The sequence below is a fragment of the Pogona vitticeps genome, chromosome 4 (genome assembly GCF_051106095.1).
Source record: "Pogona vitticeps strain Pit_001003342236 chromosome 4, PviZW2.1, whole genome shotgun sequence".
In the NCBI taxonomy this organism is placed as follows: Eukaryota; Metazoa; Chordata; class Lepidosauria; order Squamata; family Agamidae; genus Pogona; species Pogona vitticeps.
In genome coordinates this window covers 159,808,082-159,832,994 of record NC_135786.1, presented here as the reverse complement: position 1 = coordinate 159,832,994, position 24,913 = coordinate 159,808,082, and the positions used below count along the sequence as shown (strand labels likewise).

The 24,913-nt window shown below is 42.7% G+C and overlaps 2 long non-coding RNA genes across 9 annotated transcripts in view; one reads left to right on the top strand and one right to left on the bottom strand.

Annotated features, from left to right (window-relative positions):
* Nucleotides 1–329: 329 nt before the first annotated feature.
* LOC140706857 (uncharacterized) lies at nt 330–20,024 on the bottom strand. Its single transcript, XR_013545188.1, has 3 exons — nt 19,886–20,024; nt 6,808–6,889; nt 330–1,283 (listed from the first exon to the last, which is right to left on the bottom strand). It is a non-coding gene; the product is annotated as an uncharacterized LOC140706857 (long non-coding RNA).
* Nucleotides 20,025–20,069: 45 nt separating this feature from the next.
* Nucleotides 20,070–24,913, top strand: part of LOC144589211 (uncharacterized) — an 86,573-nt gene continuing 81,729 nt past the window's right edge. For 4 of the 8 annotated variants that reach the window (XR_013545179.1, XR_013545181.1, XR_013545185.1 and 1 more), the window contains exon 1: nt 20,968–21,388. This is a non-coding gene — a long non-coding RNA (uncharacterized LOC144589211). Of the gene's footprint in view, nt 20,536–20,967; nt 21,389–24,913 lie in introns of those variants that run through there. The other 4 variants (XR_013545180.1, XR_013545184.1, XR_013545183.1 and 1 more) reach the window with 3 other exon arrangements.

Here is a 24,913-nt window from a genome sequence, read left to right as displayed (position 1 = left end):
AGGCTTGGAATCCAGGTTTCTAGAGGTAAAAGGCTTGGCTTCTCCTAATCTGCTATGCCATCAGCTTCATTAGCAGTCCCTTCCCCCATCCCTCTTTCCCAGCCTGCCTTTCTCAAGAGTGGTTTTCCCAGTCACTACTTGCATGACTTTCGGCATGTATTGCTAATTTTGCCAAGAAAATAATGTTATTAAAAGGGGTTTCCCAAGGTTAATCTTTATCCACGTGTGAAGAAGACATGATAAGAAACAACTTAATCAGTTGGTCTTCCCCGTTCCACATACATAGAGAAGAAAAGGAAAGAAATCAGAAGCCAACAGAACGCCATGTCTATGCATCAGAATGTTATTTTTATTTTAGCCTACTATGATAGGACTCTGGGGAGTTAAATTATTCTACAAACAACCTACTCAAGGTAACATAGATTATGTTGGAGGCATAACTAAGTCCTTCTCCTCCTTTTTCTCTGCTGTAGCAACTGGCTGAACATTTATTTAATGCAGTTAAAAAGAAACCATGGCCTACTTGTTATTCTAAAGAGCTTGGAGGGAGGTTATCTTTAAGGACAGAACACCCCCAACTCTGCAGATGTTGCAAGACTCCAGTTATCACCATCCTAAATCAGCACAACTGGTGATCAGGAATGACTGAAGCTGTAGTATGGATGACAATACCTGGAGGGCCAAAGGTTCTTTACCCCCTGCTCCACATGGTTGTCTCCTTCCCTTTTTATCCTCATAATAAGGTTTTAGACATGTTTTAGATTTGGAGAGAATTACTAATCCAGGTGCACCTAGTGAGCTACTTGGATAAGTGGGGATTTGAACCAGATTTCCTTGGTCCTGGTCCAACATTCTAAGTCAGCTCTCCCTAGTTGTTGTTATCATTCCAACTTTCTTCCAAAGAGGTGTATACATGACTCCTCCTGCCCCATCAATAACCTTATGAGTTAGTTCAGACAGAAAGTACTGTCCAAAGGTCACTCAGTTAATGTCATAGAAACCAGCTTTCTCAAATCCTTATCCAACACTGTAACTACTACACCACATGGGTGCCCAGGGTTCCCATCTAACATGGTCCTGTTATGATGTTTACAGTATTCCTCCTTCCCATGTCCACTCCTGATAAATCTGTATCTGTTCAGTCCAACATGGAGAGTTCAGTCACTACTTCAGTCCAAGTACAAAGACAGCTTTGACTTTTGAGATCTTGTCTGGTTTTTTATTGTTGTTGTTCTCTGTCAGCTTTCATGGATATCACTGGAGTCACAGTCATTCCATCTTGTCTGAAAAGGAAAGCATGGAGAATTTGGACCCCTTAACATCGGAAGTCGTTAATGCCCTCTTTTTAAAAAAGGCATGGTGGAAGTTTGTGAGAAGTCTCTAATCCATTGGTTCCCTAACTTGAGTTCCAATATTCTTGGACTAGAACTCCCAGAAAACTTCACCACTAGCTGTGCTGGTCAGGATTTCTGGGAGTTATAGTCTAAGAATATTTGGTGACTCAGGGCTTGGAAGCACTGTGTCCTTTGGCTCCTGTATATGGAACCTCAACCCTGGTTCTAGTCCTATCATTGCTCCCCTTCTTATCCCTTGCTCCACTCATTTTTGAAAAAGATCCTTTAAATCATTGGTTCTTAACCTTTGTTATTCAGATGCTTTTGAACAGCAACTCCCAGAAACCCCAGCCAGCACAGCTGGTGGTGAAGGCTTCTGGGAGTTGCAGTCCAAAACTCCTGAGTAACCCAAGGTTAAGAACCAGTGCTTTAAATCATGATTGTTAAAGAACGGAAGACTGACTTTCTTAATCTTGGTGAATCTGGCGTTTGACCTGCTTATGGTTGTAAACTAAACCGGCAGCTTGATTTGCTGATCTTTTAGCCTGTGGGAAATTAGCATGTTTTGACTGTAACTCCTTAGATCCCTGCTCACTACCACTGGCAGTTCTGGAAGCTGAAGTCTAAAACACCTGGAAAAACAAAGGTACCACAGTGCATTTAAAATACACTGATTTTATGTGAGCTCTTGGAATGCAGTACAAAAATTAATCAAACAAATTAATTTGTAAACACAAATGTGGCATTTTAAATTCAGTGGCTCTCTCGTTTTTATTTCAGGGCCATTGATTTGATATCATTTTGGATTTTGCATTTAGTTGCTCCTAGGAGAAACACATTAGATTCTAATTTCTTGCCATTCATATGCTGAAGAGAGGAGGTACATTCAGTAGGAAATAAATACACTGAGAAATACTTAAGTCACAAACATACGGAATAAAATCAAGTAATCAAACAAACCCATGGATTGCTGCCTTGTTGTGGCGAAGGGGCTTGAGTAATTCAGAGAAGCCATGGGCTATGCCGTGCAGGGACACCCAAGACAGACAGGTCATAGTGGAGAGTTCTGACTAAACGCGATCCACCTGGAGCCACTCCAGTATCTTTGCCAAGAAAACCCCATGGACAGAAACAAAAGGCTAAAAGATATGACGCTGGAAGATGAGCCCTTCAGGTCGAAAGGTATCCAATATGCTACTGAGGAAGAGCGGAGGACAAGGACAAGTAGCTCCAGAGCTAATGAAGTGGTTGGGCCAAAGCCGAAAGGATGCTCAGCTGCTGGAAGTGAAAGGAAAGTCTGATGCTGCAAAGAAAAATACTGCATAGGAACCTGGAATGTAAGATCTATGAACCTTGGGAAGCTGGATGTGGTCGAACAGGAGATGGCAAGAATAAACATTGACATCCTGGGCATCAGTGAACTAAAATGGATGGGAATGGGCAAATTCAATTCAGACTATTATCATATCTACTACTGTGGGCAAGAAGCCCGTAGAAGGAATGGAGTAGCCTTCACAGTCAACAAAAGAGTGGGAAAAGCTGTAATGGGATATAATCTCAAAAATGATAGAATGATTTCAATATGAATCCAAGGCAGACCTTTCAACATCACAGTAATCCAGGTTTATGCACCAACCACCAATGCTGAAGAGGCTGAAATTGGCCAATGCTATGAAGGCTTACACCTTCTAGAGCTGATACCAAAGAAAGATGTTCTTCTCATTCTAGGGGAGTGGAATGCTAAAGTAGGGAGTCAAGAGATAAAAGGAACAGCAGGTAAGTTTGGCCTTGGAGTTCAAAAAGAAGCCGGGCAAAGGCTAATAGAGTTTTGTCAAGAGAACAAGCTGGTCATCACAAACACTCTTTTCCAACAACATAAGAGGCGACTCTACACATGGACATCACCAGATGGGCAATACCGAAATCAGATTGATTATATTCTCTGTAGCCAAAGATGGAGAAACTCTATACAGTCAGCAAAAACAAGACCTGGAGCAGATAGTGGCTCTGATCATCAGCTTCTTATAGCAAAACTCAAGCTTAAAACTGAAGAAAGTAGAAAAAACGACTGGGCTACTCAGGTCTAATCTAAACCAAATCCCTTATGAATACGCAGTGGAAGTGAAGAACAGATTTATGGAACTAGATTTGGTGGACAGAGTGCCTGAAGAACTATGGATGGAGGCCCATAACACTGTACAGGAGGCAGCAACAAAAAACATCCCAAAGAAAAGGAAAGGCAAGAAAGCAAAGTGGCTGTCCAACGAGGCCTTACAAATAGCAGAGAAGAGAAGGGAAACAAAATGCGAGGGAGATAGGGAAAGTTGACTTCCAAAGAATAGCAAGGAGAGACAAAAGGGCCTTCTTAAATAAACCATGCAAATATATACAGTGGTGCCTCGCTTAACGGGCGCCTTGTTTAACGACGAAATCGCATACCAACGAACTTTTTGCAATTGCTTTTGCGATCGCATCGCAATGTTTTAAATGGGGGGGGAAAATCGCTTTCCGATGATAGGTACCCTGTTTCGCTTACCGCAAAGCGATGATTTTTAAACAGCTGGTCGGTGGTTCCAAAATGGCTGCCAGGTAAAAAAATAGCCGCCACTGTGTTTAGGGACGGATTCCTTGCTTATTGGGCAGCGAAAATGGCCGCCGTATGGAGGACTTTCGCTTAAAGAACAGTTTTAAGCCCATAGGAATGAATTGAAGGGGTTTCAATACATTCCTATGGGCTTTTTAATATCGCACAGCGACGAAATCACTTTGCAATGATTTTTGCTGCACCGATTAACGTCGCTATGCCAGGCACCACTGTAGAGGAAAACATTAGAAAGGGAAAAACCAGAGATCTGTTCAAGAAAATTGGAGATATTAAAGGAACCTTTTATGCAAAGATGGACATGATAAAGGACAAAAATGGCAGGGACCTCACAGAAGCCGAAGACATCAAAAAGAGGTGGCAAGAATACACAGAGGAATTATACCAGAAAGATCTGGATATCCCGGACAACCCAGGCAATGTAGTTGCTGACCTAGAGCCAGACATCCTGGAGAGTGAAGTCAAGTGGGCCTTAGAAAGCATGGCTATTAACGAGGCCAGTGGAGGTGATGGCATTACAGTGGAACTATTTAAAATCTTAAAAGGTGACACTGTTAAGGTGCTACACTCAATATGACAGCAAATTTGGAAAACTCAGCAGTGGCCAGAGGATTGGAAAAGATCATTCTACATCTCAATCCTAAAGAAGGGCAGTGCCACAGAATGCTCCAACTACCGTACAATTGCACTCATTTCATATGCTAGCAAGGTTATGATCAAAATCCTGCAAGGTAGGCTTTATCAGTGTATGGACCGAGAACTCCCAAAAGTACAATCTGGATTTCGAAGGGGCAGAGGAACTAGATACCAAATTGTTAACATGCGCTGGATTATGGAGAAAGCCAGAGAGTTCCAGAAAAACATCTACTTCTGCTTCATTGACTACGCAAAAGCCTCTGTGTGGACCACAACAAACTATAGCAAGTTTTTAAAGAAATGGGAGTGCCTGACCACCTTATCTATCTCTGGAGAAATCTATATGTAGGACAGGATGTAACAGTTAGAACTGGATATGAAACAACTGATTGTTTCAAAATTGGGAAGGAGTACAACAAGGCTGTATATTGTCTCCCTGCTTATTTAATTTATATGCCTAATACATAATGCAAAAAGCTGGACTGGATGAATCCCAAAGCAGAATTAAGATTTCTGGAAGAAATATCAACAACCTCAGATATGCAGATGATACCACTCTGATGGCAGAAAATGAGGAGGAATTAAAGAACTTCATATTGAGGGTGAAAGAGGAGAGTGCAAAAAACAATCTGAAGCTCAACATAAAAAAAACTAAGATCATGGCCACTGGTCCCATCACCTCCTGGCAAACAGAAGGGGAAGATATGGAGGCAGTGACAGATTTTACTTTCTTGGGCTCCATAATCACTGCAGATGGTGACAGCAGCCACAAAATTAATCAACGCCTGCTTCTTGGAAGGAAAGCAATGAGAAACCTAGACAGCATCTTAAAAACCAGAGACATTACCTTGCCGACAAAGGTCTGCACAGTCAAAGCTATGGTTTTTCCAGTAGCAATGGATGGAAGTGAGAGCTGGACCATAAAGAAGGCTGGCCGCCAAATATGCTTTTAAACTGTGGTGCTGGAGGAGACTTTTGAGAGTCCCCTGGACTGCAAAGAGAACTGCATTGTTACTTTTCTCTTGCAGCTCTAGAAGATTCCGAGAGGCCAGCACAAGTGCTGACTTAACCCATTAGTGTGGATTCATGGAGAACCACGTTGAAGAACTATCCATTCTGAAGGAAATCAACCCTGAGTGCTCACTGGAAGGACAGATCCTGAAGCTGAGGCTCCAATACTTTGGCCATCTCATGCGAAGAGAAGACTCCCTGGAAAAGCCCCTGATGTTGGGAAAGAGTGAAGGCAAGAGGAGAAGGGGACGACAGAGGACGAGATGTTGGACAGTGTCACCGAAGCTACCAACATGGATTTGACCCAACTCCGGGAGGCAGTGGAAGACAGGGGGCCCGGCGTGCTCTGGTCCATGGGGTCACGAAGAGTCAGACACAACCACTAAACAACAACAAATCAAACAACCGTTTAAATTGCTATCTTGTCAGATGTTCCGCTCTGATGTGTTTGTTGGGGAGGAGATTCTTGAGATGTGTGTGGAGTCTCGAGAAACTTTAAATATTTGCTTCTGGATATATTAAATATGTAGCGAATATGTACTGTATATTAAAGATGCTTGTGATTACCTTTTATATCCCCAAACAACAACAGCTAAGTGAAACAAAACAGCTTAAGGACCATAATATCTTTGTTTTTTTTGTTTCATCTTGGATTTGTTAGAGAGGCTGAAACAGATGATAGCTTCATTCCAAATATGAGTCGATCAATCTTTTCCTAAGAACATGGTTTGTGTCTTTGATGCATGAATTCATAGTACCTGGGATCATTTAATTGTTTATAACAAGATCAACCAGAACTGGATACTGCTAGATGAATCTGGATAATATATCACCCGGCACCTGCTGTAAATGCCAGATGTAGTACAAGGGTTCTTCTTGCATTATAACTCCCTGAATCCTCTGGCAAGCAAGGCCACATGCAGAACTACAACTTGCCAAATCAATTAACTAGCAAGATCAATATGGTAAATGATGGCATGCATCTGGAAATACTGGAGGAAAGGGAGCAGCTATCTTCTGCTCTTCTCTTTAGGGGCATCTAATGCTACATCTCCAGAATGTTATCGTTTTGTACAAAATGCTGTTTGGGGTTATCAAACTGCAGAACAAGCCCTTCTTTTTTCTTCTGCCACCTTCAGAAACTCTTTTGGTGAGGACATATTTCTCTGTGGGCCATCTCAGGCTTTGGATCTCTCTGCTCAGGGAGGTTAGTCTGGCCCTCACCTATTGTATGGCAGCCAAACCGATTGAACAACATAAATTAAAAATATCCTTTTATTCAGACTTCCATTTGGCAAGTGACAACCTGCAAAAGAAAGAATATACAATAAGTATGCCTTTTTTATATCGCTGAGATGAAGAGTTATCAGTATTTTAACTGAGATGTTTTAAAGTGCTTTTCGTCTTGACTGCAGCTAATTTCAACAAATTTCATTACATTTTAATATTCATAATGGTATGTGAACAGGTGAGCTTCGAAGCACAAGTAGGGTCTACTTCCACATCCTTTTGGCTTTCCACACAATTGGAGAGATGATGTGATAGTGGGAGAGCTAACACCAACACAGCTATGCCTTTTGCACTATGGGAGACAATTTAAGCACCCATGACAGCTGGTTAGAGACATCCGTAAAGGGAAGCTAAATGTTTAAAAGCCTTGGCTGTCAGTTGGACTGTAAGGGTCTGGTGTGTGGTAAATGCCTAATAACAGTGGTTCATACATTGGGTATATCTAAAATAGACTACTGTAATGCTTTCTACATAGGACTGTCCTTGAAGTCAGTACGGAAACTTCAGCAGGTCCAAAATGCGGCAGTCAGACTGATCACAGATACCAGCAGATATGAACACATATCCCCAGTCTTGGCACACTATCAGGGATTCCTTGTTAGTTTCCAAACTCAGTTTAATGTTCTGGTCATAGCTGCCCTTAATGATTTAGGACTTTCATATTTGGTGGAACGTCTCTCCTGCAAAATAGCTACCATCCCACCTGTTCCTCTCAGTCCCTGATGTTAAGAATTGTAACACTCAAGGAGGCCAAAAAAGCCAATGCTAGGAACTGGGTGTTTGTGATAACACTAATGAGACAGTATAAAAGTGGAATAAATGAATGAATGAATGTAACCCCAACACCACCTCTTTGCCAGAAACTCAGTGGACTGGAGCTAATTCCTTTAATGAGAGTATAGTGGTGTGAACTGAGTGATGGAGATGTGTTGTAAATAGCTCCTAATAAATGTTCAATATTTCAACTAAATACTGACTCCAAGTCTCTGCTGGAATGATGAATGACACTGGGGTATAATTTGTGGTCCCTATCCCCACAGATGACACCTACTCCTTTACCTTGTGTTTAAGTAAAACTGTTTTTGAGTTTCACTGTAAGTGACTTTGTGTCCTGGTCAAAAGCCAGTGTATGAAATAAATAAGTAAATAAATAGTCCAGGAAATAGAATTCAGAAGTGGATGAGACAAGAATATACTACCAAAATGGTTAGCTTCTTTGTTGTTTTAAGGCAGCCCTGCCCAGCCTAGTGTCCTCCAGAAGAGTTGGAATGGCTATGTGAGAGTAGCTGGCTATGTGAGAGTAGCTGTAGGCCCACACATCTGGAGTACACCACCTTGTGAAGAACTGCTAGCTTTGAATCAACATGTTATTATTTGGTTCCCCCATCAGCTAAACAAGCATAGAATGTATTTTGTGGCACTCAGTGAAGGGTAAAGCGACATGTCTTCTTGTCTGTCATACATATGTATTAACTATTCACCACCATTGTAATTTTAGCACTAAACAAGGATCAGGCAAATAGTCTTTAATTTTTCTAAAGTTTTAAATCTAATCTGGATGATCCAATTTTGTTGTGAGTCATATTGAAAGAATCCAGAATTAAGGATAGATAATGGCTTTATTGTGTGCTCTATGTCATCAAGTCGAAACCAACTTATAGTGACCCTAATAGGGCTTTCAAGGTAAGTGACTCTGTTCTCCAGAGTCCTTGCCCATCCATCTATCTGCTACACCACACTGGGAATCCCAATGGCTTTGTTAGGCCACAAAAATATAAAAGCAGGCAAGTTTATTACAGGTGCTGCTTTAAGTAACTGAAGAGACAGTTGTAAATGTGGGTATCACCGGATGACCACTACAGAAATGAAACAGACTATACAACTGGAAGTAGAGATGGGCATGAACCATCTCTGAATGGGAGTAAAAGATATAGGAAAAATATTTTCCCTGTGGAAAACAGGGTAGGAGTAGAAGAATACTAAAACAGCAATTTCTTCAAAACCTAATTTAAATCAAAATTCTGAAGAATTTAAAGGTCATGTAAGGAGATATTTTTATTATTGAGCTGAATTGCTTATAAAACAAAACTTGAAATGAAAATAGAAATATAATCAGAGAAAATGGCAAAATGACTATTTCTGTACCCAAAGGAAAAGAAACGCCTAAATGGGTGACTGAATTAAAACTGAGACAAGAAGAAAAAGTGAAAGGTGAAAGAAATAGGGTCAGAATGCTGAAATGCAATTTCTCAGTGGCTGACGCACAGAGAACATTTCTAGTATTTATAGTAGAGAAATAGAAGTGGAAAATTCAAAAGGGAAAAACAAGATCTCTTCCCATAGAGTCCAAAAAATCAAAGGGAAATTCAAAGCAAGATTATGGATGCAGAAAGATCAATAGGGGAATTGCTTATCTGGTCAGGAGAAAATAAAGACAAGGTGGAAACAATATCCTAAAGAGCTATGTAGAAGAGGTGCAAGACTAACAGATTTTTTTAAAGAAGAATCTTTGAATGAGGAACCTGTAATTTTAGACAGTAAATTAAAGCTTCATTCAAAGCACTTGGAAGAAATATATCACCAGGAGTAGATGGGATACCAGCATAACTGTTTTGAGTTATAGAGACTGAATCTGTCAAATTTCTAAGAAGAATTTATGAACAAAATTGAGAAACAAAACAATGGTTCGCAGACTAGAAATGTTGAATGTATATTTTAACCCCAAGAAAGGAGACACCAAAGATTGCAGTAACTACCATTGCATTAATTTCCCATGCCAAGTAAATTGATGCTCATGATTTTACAACAGAGCATATCTGGAGCAAGATCCTAAATATTCAAAGCTGGATTTAGAAGGAAGAGGCACTATAGAGTATACTGTATTGCAAATATATGTTGACTATAGGGCAGTACTAAACAATTTAAAATGAAATTAAATTCGTGTGTTACAGATTATAGCAAAGCTTTTGACTAAGTAGATTATAAAAAGCTATGGCTCATACTGAAAGGAATGGGTGTGTCACAATGAATGATCATACTGATGTAGAACTTATTTTCTTGACAAGAAGATGCTCTTAGGGCAAAATATAGAGAAACAGACAGGTTTCTAATAGACAAAGTTGTCAGACAAGGGTGCAATTTCTTTTCAATTCTAGTCTGTTCAATTTATATGCAGAGTGTATCATATAGAAAACTGAATTAGATTCAGATAAAGGCGATAGATGGAGAAAATAGTTTAAGATATGGCAGATGACATCACATTATTGACAGAAAATAGCAACCACTTGAAAATATTACTGATGGAAGTTACAGAAGAATGTGCAAAAGGAAGATGGCAGTTGAAAATTAAAAGACAAAATCATAACTAAATTAGTATTATATAACATAAATGCCGACAATGAAAAAAAGCATTGTTGAAGGTTTCCTATACTTTGGTTCAATTATCTATCCAAATAGAGACTATAGCCAAGAAATTAGAAGAGTGAGGTTTGGAAGAGCTGAAAACCATCCTCAAGTATAAGGATGTGTCAATGGAGACCAAGGTCAACATTTTGCATTCTATGGTATTCCCAGTTATGATGTATGGATGTGAAAGGTGGACAACGAAGAAAGCTGATAGGAAAAAAGAACGGACTAATTTGAAATATAGTATTGGAGGAGAGCTTTATGGACCGCATGGACCAGAAAGAGAAATAAATTGGTTTTAGATCAAATTTAGGTTTAATTCACTCCAGAGCTAAAATGAATAAACTGGGGCTATTGTACTCATGAAAAGATGTAAGACATATTTTCATGATTCACGAGAGAAGACAATAATAGTAGGAAGAGGAAGTACAATCATGGGAGGAGAAAAAGAGGAAGACTGAACATGAGATGGATTGCTCAGTTAAGGAACCTATAGCTTTTAGTTTGCAAGACCTGATCAGAGTTGTTAATTACTAGATCTTTGGGAGTTCACTAATTCATAGGAGCTCTATAAGCTGGAAGTGACTTGATGATACATAACCATAACAAAAAGAGTCCAACACATTTAGAGGGCACCAGGTTGGCAAAAACTGCTGTTAATGTCATAAAGTCCCTTCTTTTTATGTATGGATCTTTTCCAGCTTGTTTCACTTCTCTAATGTCTTACAGGGCACAATATATGTAACTCTCTCTCTCTTTTTTTTTTTGCAATATGATTAACATATAAGGAAAGTGGTACCATTGTTGGGAGATAGCAGGATGGCTTCTTCTTTTTAAAGATGAAGGATAAATGATTCTTCTGTACTTCCCAGTCAAGCACGATTTACAGATTTTTATTGTGCCTGAAAAGCTGCCAGACCTGCTTGACTGGGTCATGATAGTGGGGCCAGAGAAATTCATGTGGGTTCACCTCAGACAACCATCACTCATATCCCACACCACAGGCATCTCTCTGAATTACCACTCCCTACAGCATGGATGTGGAAACTTTGCCCTCCAGATATTTTGGGTTTCAATTCTCAGAAGCTAAAGCCATCATGGCCAGTGTTGAAGGAAATGTAGCTTCCAAATCTGGAGGGCCAAAGGTCCCACACCACTACACTGTGGCAGCATTTTCCAACCTGCATCCCTTCAGACATTTTGAACTACTGTTTGTATCAGACCTAGCCAACATGGCCAATGTTGAGAGGCCACAAAAGTTAAACTCCCGAATACCTTAAAGGTTGGGGCAGGCTGGTCTATAAGCAGAGAACAAGTAAACATCTCGTTACTTTTAAGATATTACTTTTTGCCCTATGAACAATAACACAATATGTCATGTTTCAAACTATATGACAACTAGTAGGAATAATTTACTTCACTAATGCAATAGGAAGTTTACTAGTAACTTTAAAAAGTTATTTGTAAGGCATTTATTTTATCATTTTGACAGGAATAGTTCAAGTTTTATTCCACCCTGTTACAAAATGTAAGAGTTTCTTCAAACAGTAAGTGAATTTATTAAAAACTATGTAATGAGCAATTCTACCTTTTACTTTTTAAATAGTTAATGAGTAATGGGAATTACTTTTAAAAAGTAGCTTTCCTAACTTTAATAAGAATATAAATTATTGGAGTAGATCCAGCTATAATATACTGTTTCCAACTCTGATCAAATGGGCTTATGAGCCTCTGTGAAAACCACATTCAAAATCATGGCAACCGCAACCACTCGTGTATGTGAAATCTACAATAATGCAGATCTGAGATACTTCTCTTATTATCAAGTAGTGTGGTTATAAATTATGGATGTGCTTATTTTGCATACCTTTAAACTTAAATTGGATCATAAGAGAGTAAGCTTTTTAACATTCATGACCATCAGACTCCCCTTTTACTTGACATCTTGCATGTATATTTGTGTATGATCCCTCTCTCCTCACACATACATGCACACACACACACTCAATTAAATAATGAAACACACTAACATTTCATGACATTTGAGCATTATTTTCAGTATGAAAATGCATAACATGTCCCTGTGGTGTATGTCTCATTAAAATACTACTTTTTACAACAGGGAGGTTTCACATTGCTATAATGGCCAACAGCCATTGATAGACATATCTTCTACGAAATTTAATCCATTCCAATCATTTTTAAATGCTATGCAGCTAGTGTCTGTCACCAAATCTTCCACTGATCAATTCAGATGTCCTGAGACTAATCCCCTCACATTGTGATAATTATTTGACAAGATATGTTTGTTCTAATTGAAAATGTTTGTTCCTAACAGACAAGGTGATGCTGTTGACTGCGCAAGACTTCTGGTGAAAGGTTGAGATGACCAGGTAAATTTAAGGTTGGACACAATCTGAGGTTGCCACTTCTGGTGAATGATGATAATGTGGGGGTACGGGCGGTGAGCCACAGAGCTTGAACAATTACAGTTTTGGATTGCAGCTCCCCGGACACAGTGGGCCATGCAGAACAGAAGATTTAAAGAGACGTACGTAGCATGAGAAAGAAAATTTTGCAAGCTCTCATGAGCAAATAGAAGCAACGAATCGGAGAACATCGCTCTGTGTTTTACATGGCCGCTTAAGCCAGTCTGCAGACCTCAAGAGCATTCACAAAAGGCTGTCCCATCACTTTAGTTCAAGTAGGACTCCATTCCCTCATGCCACTGTGAACTTAACTAACTTCAGAAGCTAAGTGGGATTGGGCTTAGTTACCAACTGGAAGTTAGATCACCACGCAATAGCAGAAATCGACATAGTGGGTTAAGAAATAATCCTGCTGGAAGCTCTGGACCAGCAGTCTGACTCAGTTTAAGGCAACTTCTTAACAGCCAGTTCACTAGGCTTTGCTGCTTAGAACTGGGAGCTGTGTACCATTTTGTCCATCATCTTATACAGCAAAATGTATTTCCTAGACCAGACAGGTACCATGACAACTACACAACCTTGTGACTAACAGGGTAATCTGAATCCACCCTAATTTTTTGTAATGTCTCTTCCTTTACAAGAGGTATCTCAGGTGACTATTATTATAATCATTACATCCCGTAGGTGTTACTAAATGCTGAGTTACTGAATAACTAGAGGAGACTCAAACAGTTAAAATAATTTTTAATCACTTAATCATTCATCCTATAAAAACCATGAACTGATAAATTAATTTACGTATTACATTTTGCAAAACTGTATATTTAAAGTAAGGCTGGATAGCACCGTGGTTCAGGCATCTGGCTGTGGAGCCAGGATTGAGAGTTCGATTCCCCACTGGGCCTCCTTGACAAGGGCTGGACTCAGTGATCCCTAGGGTCCCTTCCAGCTTTGCAGTTCTAAGACTAAAATATACTGTAGGAAATATATTTTACAACCGAATGGTGGTGGTGCTTGAACTGTGGGGTGGGCCAACTGGTGAGGTACAAGATTCTAGGAAGGGTTTTGTGCAAACTTTCAGGGAGAAAGACAACCCTGCCTGCAACAGAGCCGGAGGTGCTTTTCTCCTAGCAAGACAGGATGCCACCCCCACCCATGGGAACCATGTAGAGTTAGTTGTAGAGAGGCAGACAACGGCAAGGCATTTCTGGCTGCAACAGCTCCCTAGCTGTCTTTCTTTCTTTCTCTGACTGGCTGGTTTTGTGGGTTCCTGCTCTAGGGATGGGTTGACATCTGAAATCTCAAATGTTGCCTTCCGCTCCTTCTCCTCCCCACTGCCCCCCAAAAAGCCAATGGAAACGTTCTGTGTTGTTTTTCTGATATTTGGAACCTTGGGCTAGTTAACTCTTTCTGAGTCTTATCTCCCTCACAGGGTTGTCGTAGGCATAATACATATACGCAGGGATATCATGAGGGAGACAGTCATGTGCCAGCTTGAGCTTTCTGAAGGAAAGGGAAGATATAAAGACAATATTAATTAAACCAAAATTTAGATACCAGGTTTGTGGGCTGATAGCACAGCTGTTTTAAGCTATATGTGAAAGACTTTTGTGTGTACATGTGCCAAGGTTTTATTTATTAAGAGAGCCCAGTTTTATTTATTGATGGGTTTTCATCCAAGCCTTCTTCCCAAAACTCAAGGCTCCACATGACACAGTGAAATATAAAATGAGCAGATTGCATCTCCTCAGGCATTAGGCTTAATTGATCTTGCTCCCTGACAGTTGTTCTTTGGACTACAACCTTTCTGCTTTGGATTCAGGAACCTTTGGTCCTCCGGATGCCAAACTCTCTAAATCCTTTAATAGTGGTCCCGCTACTAGGGAACTTTGAGAAACCAAAGTCTAAAATGGCCAAAGGTACCCTATACCAGCTTAAGCAGATGAAAGCCACCACTCACTTTCTTTAATTATTCCCTCTTAGAAGCCCTTATCACAGTAAGGCTTACACCAGAAATAAAATGGCCAGAAATTATAAACTTGCTTCCTCTCAAATTGTGGGTTTACTGATTACAAGTAATCTGAAATTAATCATCTTCTAAAGCATTTGCTGATTGATCTGTCATGTAAACCAATCATACCCTGCTCCATCATATTTATCTTTATACTTTTTATTTATCTAGATGCACAGTTGGCTCTATCTTTCAGGCTGAGGGCAGGTAACAAAATCAACAGTCGAACAAACCCCCCTCCCCACAAAAGGAAGATTAAATCAAAGCATCAAGATAGTTCAAACAGTTCAAATAAAATAGTTGAATACCCCAACCCCTCTTTGCTCACTTGATCCTGAGCTCTGAAAACCAAAGGAATGTTTTCAAATGCTTCCAAAAGGAGCTCAGATAAATGGTCCATTTAGCAGTGCAGCATCCTTTCACCAACAATGGCATATTAACGGATGGACATCCAATTTCTAGGGTCACCAATACTGTAATACTGGCCTCCTTTGTTCACTCTACCTTTCTATAGACTAGACGGGGGACATTGTGGCCCTCCAGATGTCTTTGGACTGCATGTCCTTTATTTCTCACAATTCGCTAAGTCAGCTAGGGAACTGCAGGCTAAAAAAAGCAAACAAAACTTGAGAGCAACATTTGCTCACCTCTGCACATGGGTAGATTTTTCATATGAATCCCCACAAGCTATTTATTTCATTACAATGTCTTCTTGGTTTCTTAAGCATTCATGCTGGCATAACTTCTATATCAAAGAAGCCTCAGTCCCGTGATAAATCTGTTTCTTAATGAACTCTGTCACACCATGATAGAGACACAGGATTTAGTCCCTCCATGGACCGCACTGCAGGTATGGGGAATGCTTATCTCATATCATCTTCCCATCAGGATAGATTTGGTTAAATAAAAAAAATCAGTTTTTAAAAATTATTTATGCACCCTGTCTCCCTGGAGTGGAAGTGTTTGGAACACAAGATATTCCCCTTATAAACATTACATGTTATTATTTAACCTTTCAAGAAGTCTCAGGGAATCTTTCAGCTATGCAAGTGTGGGATTAATAGTAGACTCATGATGGCAGGTAAGACTTAATACAGTGGCACTCCATATAGCATGGACTAGACAGTGAAGTGGTTTGACTGGGACTTGGGAGATCCAGCCTGACACCCCTCTAAGCTAGTTTATTGCATGTAGGTGTGGTAGAAGATGATGCCCCATCACCAGCATTGAATTCCAGTCTGACTGACTGCTGCAGACGGGCCTGGAAGGGGGTGCTGTTTGGTATTTTTCCTCAGGCTGCAAAATGTCTTGTGCTAGTCTTGGTTCTCAATGGCTGATGAAATCTTAAGTCTTCAACTCCCTTCCTGCTCAGCTCCTTCAAAAGAAAGATGGGTGGGAAGGAAAAGGCAAAAGTAGTAAGTGCCAGTTGCAAGAGGAGGAATCATCTACCTCCCTGTAACAGAAACCTCCCTGGTTTCTTAGGAGGAAACGAATGAGGAAAAAAAGGACCAAGGAATCCCAGCAGAAGTTGGATATGTCATCTGCCTCCCTTTGCATTCCGTTCTCATAAGGGTGGAGGACGGGAGACACTGAATCACACCAGCGAGAGGAAAATTCCTCCTGTTCCTGCTGTAACATGGAAATCCATTCCTTCTTGGCTTCTACACAAGGAACTCGAGAAGGAAAAGGAAAACAGACAGAACTCAAATCTCCCTATTTCTTTGAGCTGTTTAAACACACACACACACACACACACACACAGAGAGAGAGAGAGAGAGAGAGAGAGATAGAGAGAGAGAGAGAGAGAGAGAGAGAGAGAGAGAGCCACAAGGTGAGGGTTGAGTAGAACAGACTGAGTAGAACAGATCAGGGTATCTGAGGTAGGGAGACCATGTGTCCCATCTTACAGGGGGCACTCCTCTATTAGCAGAAGACAGTCCTCTAGATGCCCTGTATTTCAAGAGCTATTCTGCCCAAATCCACCTTAGATATTTAAATCCCTCAGAGGAAAGAGGACCAGGGACTTTGAGGTTGCTTGTCACTAATTAGGTTACATAGTCTTCCCCATGCTGATGAGAATTCATTGGTTATCTTTAAATCCCAGGAGTTCTTTCTAAAATTGCATCCTCATCTCTCTAAAAAAAAGTTGGCATGCATATCTTTGCACATTTTGTGCAAATCCATCCCATTCTTTTGCTCCCTACTCTTTTTTTCCCCCCAGATCAGGAAGACACTGCAACACATGAAGCTGCCTCCTATTCTCTTGTGAACTATGGCCAAGTTCTCTAAAACGTAGTACTTTCTCAGCCTTGTTAGTCAAGACTGTTTTCACTGGAAATGTTAATGAGTGAGCCTCAGGCCTTTTGCTCTGCCACTGAACTACAGTTTCCCTGCCCCATACCTATTCTAAACATTATTTCTGAGTGCTGGTCCTTCTTTATCCAAAATGCCACTGCCCATGTGCATGACAGAGATATCAGCAAGCTCAGGGGTATCCTAAGGGTTGCAAGGGAAAAAATTTAAGGAAAGAACGCAAAACAACCCCAGAAGGTCTGACTATCCTTTGTAGCCAACAAATACAGATTGATATAGGGAAGAAAAATGGAAAATGTGACCTGGGAAGGGAGAGTGGAATGGAATAGCTAGAAATCTGAATAGAAACAACCCACACTGCAAGGTTTTATTACAAATGCCACTTGGAAGGTTCTATAGACTAGGTTTGGTTGTGTGACACAAGCTGTCCTTGGGTTTGTTAGGTTCAAAGGATACTTTGAAAATTATTTTACAAATTATATTGGCTTTCTTGGCTGTAGATTTCATCAGTCTGTATATCACAGTATAATCCATACATATTCGTTTTGACTGGGATGTGCACTAAATTCTGGTATCCACCATGGATAGTGATTTCTATGCAAAGTATCACTTGGTCTAAGAAAACCTTTTCCATTTTAAATTAAATGATATATAGGATTATGTTGTTCATCATTTGCCCTGCAATAGGTTTGCACACGTTCCTATTTTACAGATAAAAAGCCAGGTTTCATAGAGAATGACTTGCAGGAAGCCACTCAAGGAGTGATTCAGAGAAAGTAATGCAAGAAGTGCACTTAAAAGTATATGCTGCTTATTTCAGAACATTTAAAGATATATAATTAAGTAATTAATTTCCCTGAGCATTTAGAATTTCTTATGATGTTTTTATACTCTCTCTCCCTTTTGCACAATTACACCTTTCCTGCATAAAGATGTACAATTTTGTAATCTGACTTTAAAATGGTAAATAGAAAAAAAAGTAGCCATGTGGTCCATTCATTACTCAACTCAGAACTTTATTTAAAATGGTAATTGTCATTGCCCTGCTGGATGATCCTTTTTCAGCCAAAATGACAGGAGGTACTTCAACCGTTCACCCATTTACCAGGTTATGACTGTAATCTCATGGAATTCGAGCCCATGCCCAACAGGATTCCATAGGACCATACAGTTTTATTACATGGGCACTCATGTGGTGGATTACTTTATACCTGTGTATCCAGCAAAGGAAGGAGGCAGAATGAGCATAAAGAAGTGCCATATTCAGCAAACAGTCTTGTGATACAAGAACCTACCATGTACTGCTTTGCTCAACTTTTCATGGCCTGCAGCCCACTTTATTAGATGCACAGAATGTTGCCCCTCTTGCTAGACATTAACCATATGCTAAGTACCACACTGCTCATGATTCAACCAAAAGCCAAGTTAAGGCTACATTCTTATGCACTTCTATGGGAACAAGACTTAGCAAACCATATCTCTCAACAAATATGGCTAGGTTCTGTGGCATAAAGTATCAAACAATATACTGTACTTGGCTGCTGAATATCCCATCTAAATGAATTTGGGGGGGAAATACATTCCACTTCTGGAGAAAAGAAAGCCCAGTCAAATCCGGATAGTGTATTTTGCACCAATATTAATCCAATTTCTTCACACACCTGTGGGAATGAAAAATATTTCAAAAGTGTATGTAGACTTTAGGAGACTTTGTGGCAGTGGTGCTTGAAGCTAGCATCCCACTGTTTAGACCTCAGCTCTGCACACAGTAAACTTTTTTTAAAAAAAAACCTGAAGGTATCTTTGCACACAGGCCTGAGTAATAGTAAGAGAGCGCCTTACACGTTTCCGACAAGAGAGACTGTGTGTGTTTTAAAAGTGATCAAGTGTTACATAAATCAGCACCGAAAACGACGGTGGCAGTTGGGGAGGGGTGGGCAGGCACTTCGGAGGAGACGGAAGAGGCCTTCGCCTGCCTGTGCCTGAACTGTGCCAGCCATGCCAGGGAGGGATGTCAAAGTCACGCAGGCCTTGCTGTCCTCAGGTTGCAAGTGTATTACTAATTGTGTATGAGGGAAGGAGGGGGGGGCGGCGGCGGCAGGAGGCGAGGAGGACTTGTTGCTCCATCCGCTTCTCGAGGCTGGGAGCTGCTGCTGCTGCTACCGCCGCCGCCGCCACCACCACACGGGGCTTCTCCGTGTCGCCTGGCTCGTTAATTAGACGGGAGCGAGCGCGAGAGCTGAATGCGTGGCACCTGGTTGACAATGGATTAAGCGGCCTCTGAGCCCGGGAGCGGGGCGGGCGGGCGAGCCCTTCAAAGAAGATACTGCGCCGGCTGCATCCCTGGCGCTTTTTATCAGGCTCGAACACTCCAACGGCCTTGCGCTCGCTCGCTCGCTCTCTTTGCGCGGCGGCGGCGGCGCTTCCTCCTCCTTGCAACTGGAAGTCTGTAATGGAGGGGAGTAGCAGTAGCCGCCGCCGCCGCCACCACAGCAACAGCAGCAGCCAGATGGTACACTACCACCCCGAGACTTTCTAGTCTGCTCACTTCCTCCTTTCCTATGTATCTCCCCCCCACCCCCCCCAATGACTTGCTGCTGCGCTTGGCTGTCTTCCCTCGCAACAACTTTTAAGAAAAGTTAAGTTTCTTCCCTTTGGAAAAGGCAGGCCGAGCGAGCCCCTAGGAGGACTTCTGTCCTTGATGGGTGAAGAGGGGGGAAAAAAAGTCTCAGCAAAGTCGCTCAGGGAGGGGAGGAGGAGGCGGCGAAGTGGCTCCGTGCAACTGGGAAGGCGGCCGTCCCCGGGGGGGGGGCGCGGGCGGGAGGAGGAAGAAGAAGAAAAGTTTTGTACTCACTTCTCTTCTTCTTCTTCGAGGAGGAGGAGCCCCTCCCAGCTCCCGCGAAGGAGCGAGCGAGATAGGGATGCTCCCGCTTGCAACAGGCAGCGAGCGGCCGCCGCAGCCTGGCTGAGCAACACAGGAGCAACACGTGATGTGTCTACTTAGGGTGAGAGGGGGAGAGCGCCGCTGATGAGGAGGAGGAGGAGGAGGAGGAGGAGGAGGAGGAGGAAGGGGGGCGAGAGCGCCGGCGGAGGGGGTCACACTCGACTCGGGAGCGCGGCTCCGGGGCTGGAGGGGTCCCTAACACGGTCCATCTTCTGCCTCCAGGGAGAAGAGGCGGAAGGGAACTTTATTGTGGAGTTGATGAACTTTGCACATCCATAGAAACGCCATTTTGAATTCGATTCCTTTTTTTTTTCCTTCTCCACACCCCCCCTCGGGTGATTCTCTCTCCCCCCTCCCCCTTGGAACAAACTTTATTTTTTTCTCCTCTTTTTGGCCCGTTCGTGTCCCTCGTGTCATCTCTCCCTGTATCCTTACTGCCCCCTCCACTTCCCAACGAGTATTTATTTTTTTGAGAGAAGGGACGCGATCAAACGCATCCATCAAAGCCCAGCTTTCCATCATGGCTCGACCCAAGCAGCTCAGCCTGGAGCGAGGCGAAGGTAAGTACGCGGGGGTGAAGGGCACAGGGGGTAAAAAAATGACTTTAAGGAGCCCGTCTACCTGCCCTGGAAGATCCGGAAAAGTCGGGCGTGGGAAAAAAAGGGGGGGCGGCGGCGGAAAGAGAGAGGAAAAGTCGCTTTCGGGGGCTTCAAAGGCATGGTAAGGAACTTTTTATTTGAGGACTGATGGGACGGGGAAGCCAGGATGCGGAGGAGGAAGGAGGAGAAGTCTGTCGAAAGGTAGAAATGTCCGTTTAATGGGAGAGGCATGACTTTTTTTTTTCTTTCGTTTTCGTGATGGTGGGGGTCGTAGAGAAACTTTCTCAAAAGTTGGTTGGCGGTGGCCTAGAAGATGATGCTGATGAGTTGGTGCAGCCTGCCTCTCTCTTCCTTTCCACCCCCTCCTCCCTGCCTCTCCCCCCCTCCGCTCTCCTCCTCCCCCCTCCCTCCCCGCTCTTCCGTGTTGCAAACTGTACCAGCAGCAGCAGCAGCACCCGTTACAGCCAGTTGCCTGTAGGACCTGATGCTCATCCATATTAAACCGTCTGAGCTCAGGAATTCATCCAGATCATCTCTCCCACCCCTCCTACTGCAAAGTTTATTTTTAACCAGCGCTTTGGATGGGCCTGCGAGAAGAAGCATCTTTTAACCCAGTTGGCCTCCGCGCTTCCTCAAGTACATCCCACAGCCTGCATCTTCTTTAAGGCCCCCCCCTTCTCCAGTTTTGTTTGTTTTGTTGTTGTTTATTGGTTTGCCTGCGGAGTTTCTTGGGAGTTGATGACGATGGAGGGGGTGAGATGGCATGACGCTCCTCTCCCACCCTTTAAGTTGAAGTGGACTCGCTTTTCACAAGGTAAGGGGCAGCCCCCCCGCCCCGCTCCGAATGTCTCCCACGCGTCGTCCCCTCTTTCGGGCATCTGCTAACTTTTCCGCCTTCTTAGGGCGGGTGCTGGAAAGCATCCGTCTCTCTCTCCCTTTCCCTTTCCTTGCTTTCCAGTTCGCACTTTGGTACTTTTCGTTCCTTTTTTGCGTTCCCCTCCCTTCCCCTTCCCCCCTCGGGCGGGGAGGGAAGGAGAGGCGGGAGGTGGGGAGCCTTTGCAAGAGCGTGCCTGCTTGCTGTTCCTTCGCTCCTTCTCCTTGGCCTTCAAGGAGAGGTGCAGGCGTCACCCGGACAACTTTTTCTGCCCTTCAGAGTCTCCTAGGAGAACTTTTGGGGGTTCCTGTTTCTCTCTCTCTGTGTGTGTGTGTACGTGGGGGCTGTAAAACGGCCTGTGAGGGATTAAGAGGCTCAGTTTCCTTTCCCCCTTTTTCTCTTTTGCATTGTGTCAAAAGGCACATCTCTCTCTCTCTCTCTCTGTGCGTTATGGATTGATCATAGGAGGAAACGCACACACGCGTCGTCACGAGTACAGGAAAGAGCCCCGAGTGTGTCCGAAACTAGGAAGATGTGTCGTGTTTTACTTTCCTGCTGCGTCTCTCCCCCCCCCCCCCCCCCGGCCAAACGGGGCGATACTTCTACAATTTTGCATGGAAGCCTCCTCTTCCTGAACCAGATCTTTTCCTTTCCATTTTGATGCCGTCTTTAAACTTAAGCTGCTTCCCCCCCCCCCCCGCGACTACTGCATCACCAACTTCTTGGAAAGCCCTCCCTTCCCTCCCTCGACTCTTCCCTACGTGTTGATGTAGACTAGTCGGGACTCGTCTCTTAGGAAACTGCGACCTTAATCGTTGCTAAGAAGCGAGGAAAGGTTTTTCCCTCTCCCCCCGCCCGATGTCGATCGGGATATTTCTTTTGCTTCTCTCTCCTCCCCCCCCCCCGCGCTTATTCTTGCAAATGTAAGCAAGGGATGAAGTTCCTCCTCCGCGGAGAAAGATCCACTCGGTCCTCCGGGTTGCTCCAGCCGCTCCTCCTTCCCCCTCCCTTTCTCTCCCCCCCCGCGGCCACCCCCGCCCGGATTTCGCCCCCACCCTTCGATGTTAAGCAGCAACTTGAGCGTGTGTGTGTGTGTGAGAGAGAGTTTGTAAAAGATTCTAGCCACTCTTTGGAACTTGACCAAACTTTTCCGCGGGGGTGGGGGGAAGAAAAGAACGACTTTGCTGTTGCTACTTCCTTAACTCGGATGTGTATGAGTGGGGGGGGGGGGAGAAGGGGAAGAGCAGCGGTGGAAAAAACGTGGTTACTCGCGCTCTGTCCTGGGCCAAAAGTAGCTTCAGGCTTTGCTTTAGCAGTTGTGCAACAGCAGGGCAAAAAACGCATCTCGTTGCCGGGCAGAGTAGAGCAGCCAGAGGAAGCGAGGTGGAGATGCTGAAAACTTTTCTGGAGGGAGGAGCAGCTGCAGGCTGCTGATGGTGGAGGTGGATTGAACTTTGTCATGTCGGTTGATAAGTTTGCTCAGGCTCATTCTCTCTCTTTCCATCCCCCCCCTGCTTCTGCGCTTGCTCTTTTTCCTACCCCACCCCCTTCTTTACCTCTGAGTTCTACTCTCCCCCTTTCGAAGGGCTCTGCAAGGCATCCTTGATAGGTTAAAAAAGGGGAGGGCAAGCCTTTTCTCCTGGCTCAGCAGATTTGTCCTCTGTTGCTCCTTGACTGCGTAGCTAGAGACGAGTAGGAGAAAGCCTCCATCGGGATGAGCCTTTCTCATGCCAGGGCAGAATTCTACAGGACTTCGCCGAGTGAGCAAGGAAGACCAGTGTCCAGCCACACACTTTCAGGGGTTGCCTGTGTATGTCTTCTTGGAGGGGGTTTTGTCATTAAAAAAAGCATTTGCATGTTAAAGTGCTGAATGTATTTATTCGTATTTGTTTAAAAGTGGAGGAAAACTGTGTTTTGTGTTTCATCGGTGTGAGTGTGGGAATCTATATACTTTATTGTGAGGAGCACACATAATTAGTCCTAAGAAGGCTGTTGTCTTAATTTCTGGCAAAAAAAAAAAAAAACACACCCCATGTTGAAATCTGAATTCTTATATGGCCCTAGTTTATATATTATATACCAACTTAGTTCCTTCCAGCCTTTTGATGGGAGAGAAAAAAATGCACCTGTGTGAAATGAAGTAAGAGGGAGAATTTAATTTGTTCTGTTTTCCACAGTCTTCCTATGTTGGCTTCCTTAAGGCGGTGGTTGTTTCAAAAACATTCTAATTAAATTCCAGATTCCATACTGTGGCATTATCTATAAAGGTATCTCCTTGGTATGGAATCTGGAATTTGTTTTGTGTCAACATCACCCGGTACTGCTTTCCTTTCATTGAAGCTGCCCCAGTGATGTGTGTTTGACTTGCCAGTGTGGAAGCTGATGGTAGTAGATCCCTTTCCTAGTTTGGGAAGAGTTAAAAACTTGCTAGCACTCCCCTTCCACAGCTGAATGAGTGCAAATGCAGGAGAGGGGGATGCACCCCAGTGACTCATGATCACACCAGCCATATTTGTTTTAGGGTTTTATTTTCCTTTTGAAGGCTTAGGGGTATAGTCTTCGCTCCATGTGTCTGCATAATGCCCATTAGCATTAACTGGTGTTATGTACATCCTTTGGAGAATAGGCCCTTTTGTGTAGTAGAAACTCCGAAACAGCATGGCTCCATCATCCAATCAATCAAGTCACCACAACACTTCTTTTCATTCTTCACTTAAGACACACCTAATGGTTTTGTTTGTTTTAGTGCAATTGGCCAGAAACTGATGTCTTTGTGTGTGTGTGTGTGTGTGTGTGTGTTAGTCTGTCTTGCAGCAGCAGTGTGAACCAAGTACAAATGTGATGTTTTCGATCCACCTTAAAACTATGGATTTATAGATACTCTATCTGCACCTAGAAAAGTGCTTCATTTCAGCTACCTGTACTTTTTAATGGTTTTTAATTAGAATTCTTTTTACTTTGATCATTTATTAAAAGACTTTTTTTGATTTTCTAATTCGCCTTTAATGCCAAATCCAAGCACTTTTGAGTATTTAAAGTTTGGGAAACTAAAGAAGAAAGCTGAATAAAGCTAAAATTGAGTACAGTTGTTTTTTAAATTTATGTAGCTGTAGGTGTTAGCATCCATTCTTGCTTCACTACATCAAATGGCAAACCTTGTTTTGGCCTTTGAAGGTCAAGTGCTTATTCACATAAAACTTCAGATGTGGACAGTGAGAGTATGTGTATTATTAGGGTTTTTGGCCTAAGGGCAGGTGGTGTGTTTTACAACCCCACCCCCAGATTTTTATCAGTCTGTATCTTACCTGGAGAGAATCTTCCCATCACATTTTGTTGCCCCCCCCTTACTGAGAGTGTCTTAATTGGAGACACATAAATCTAGCTTTTTTTTCTTCAAGCAAAAACTGTTTTTTACACAGACAGTCTTGCATAGTTAATCAAAACTGGCTATCACTGCTAGATCTT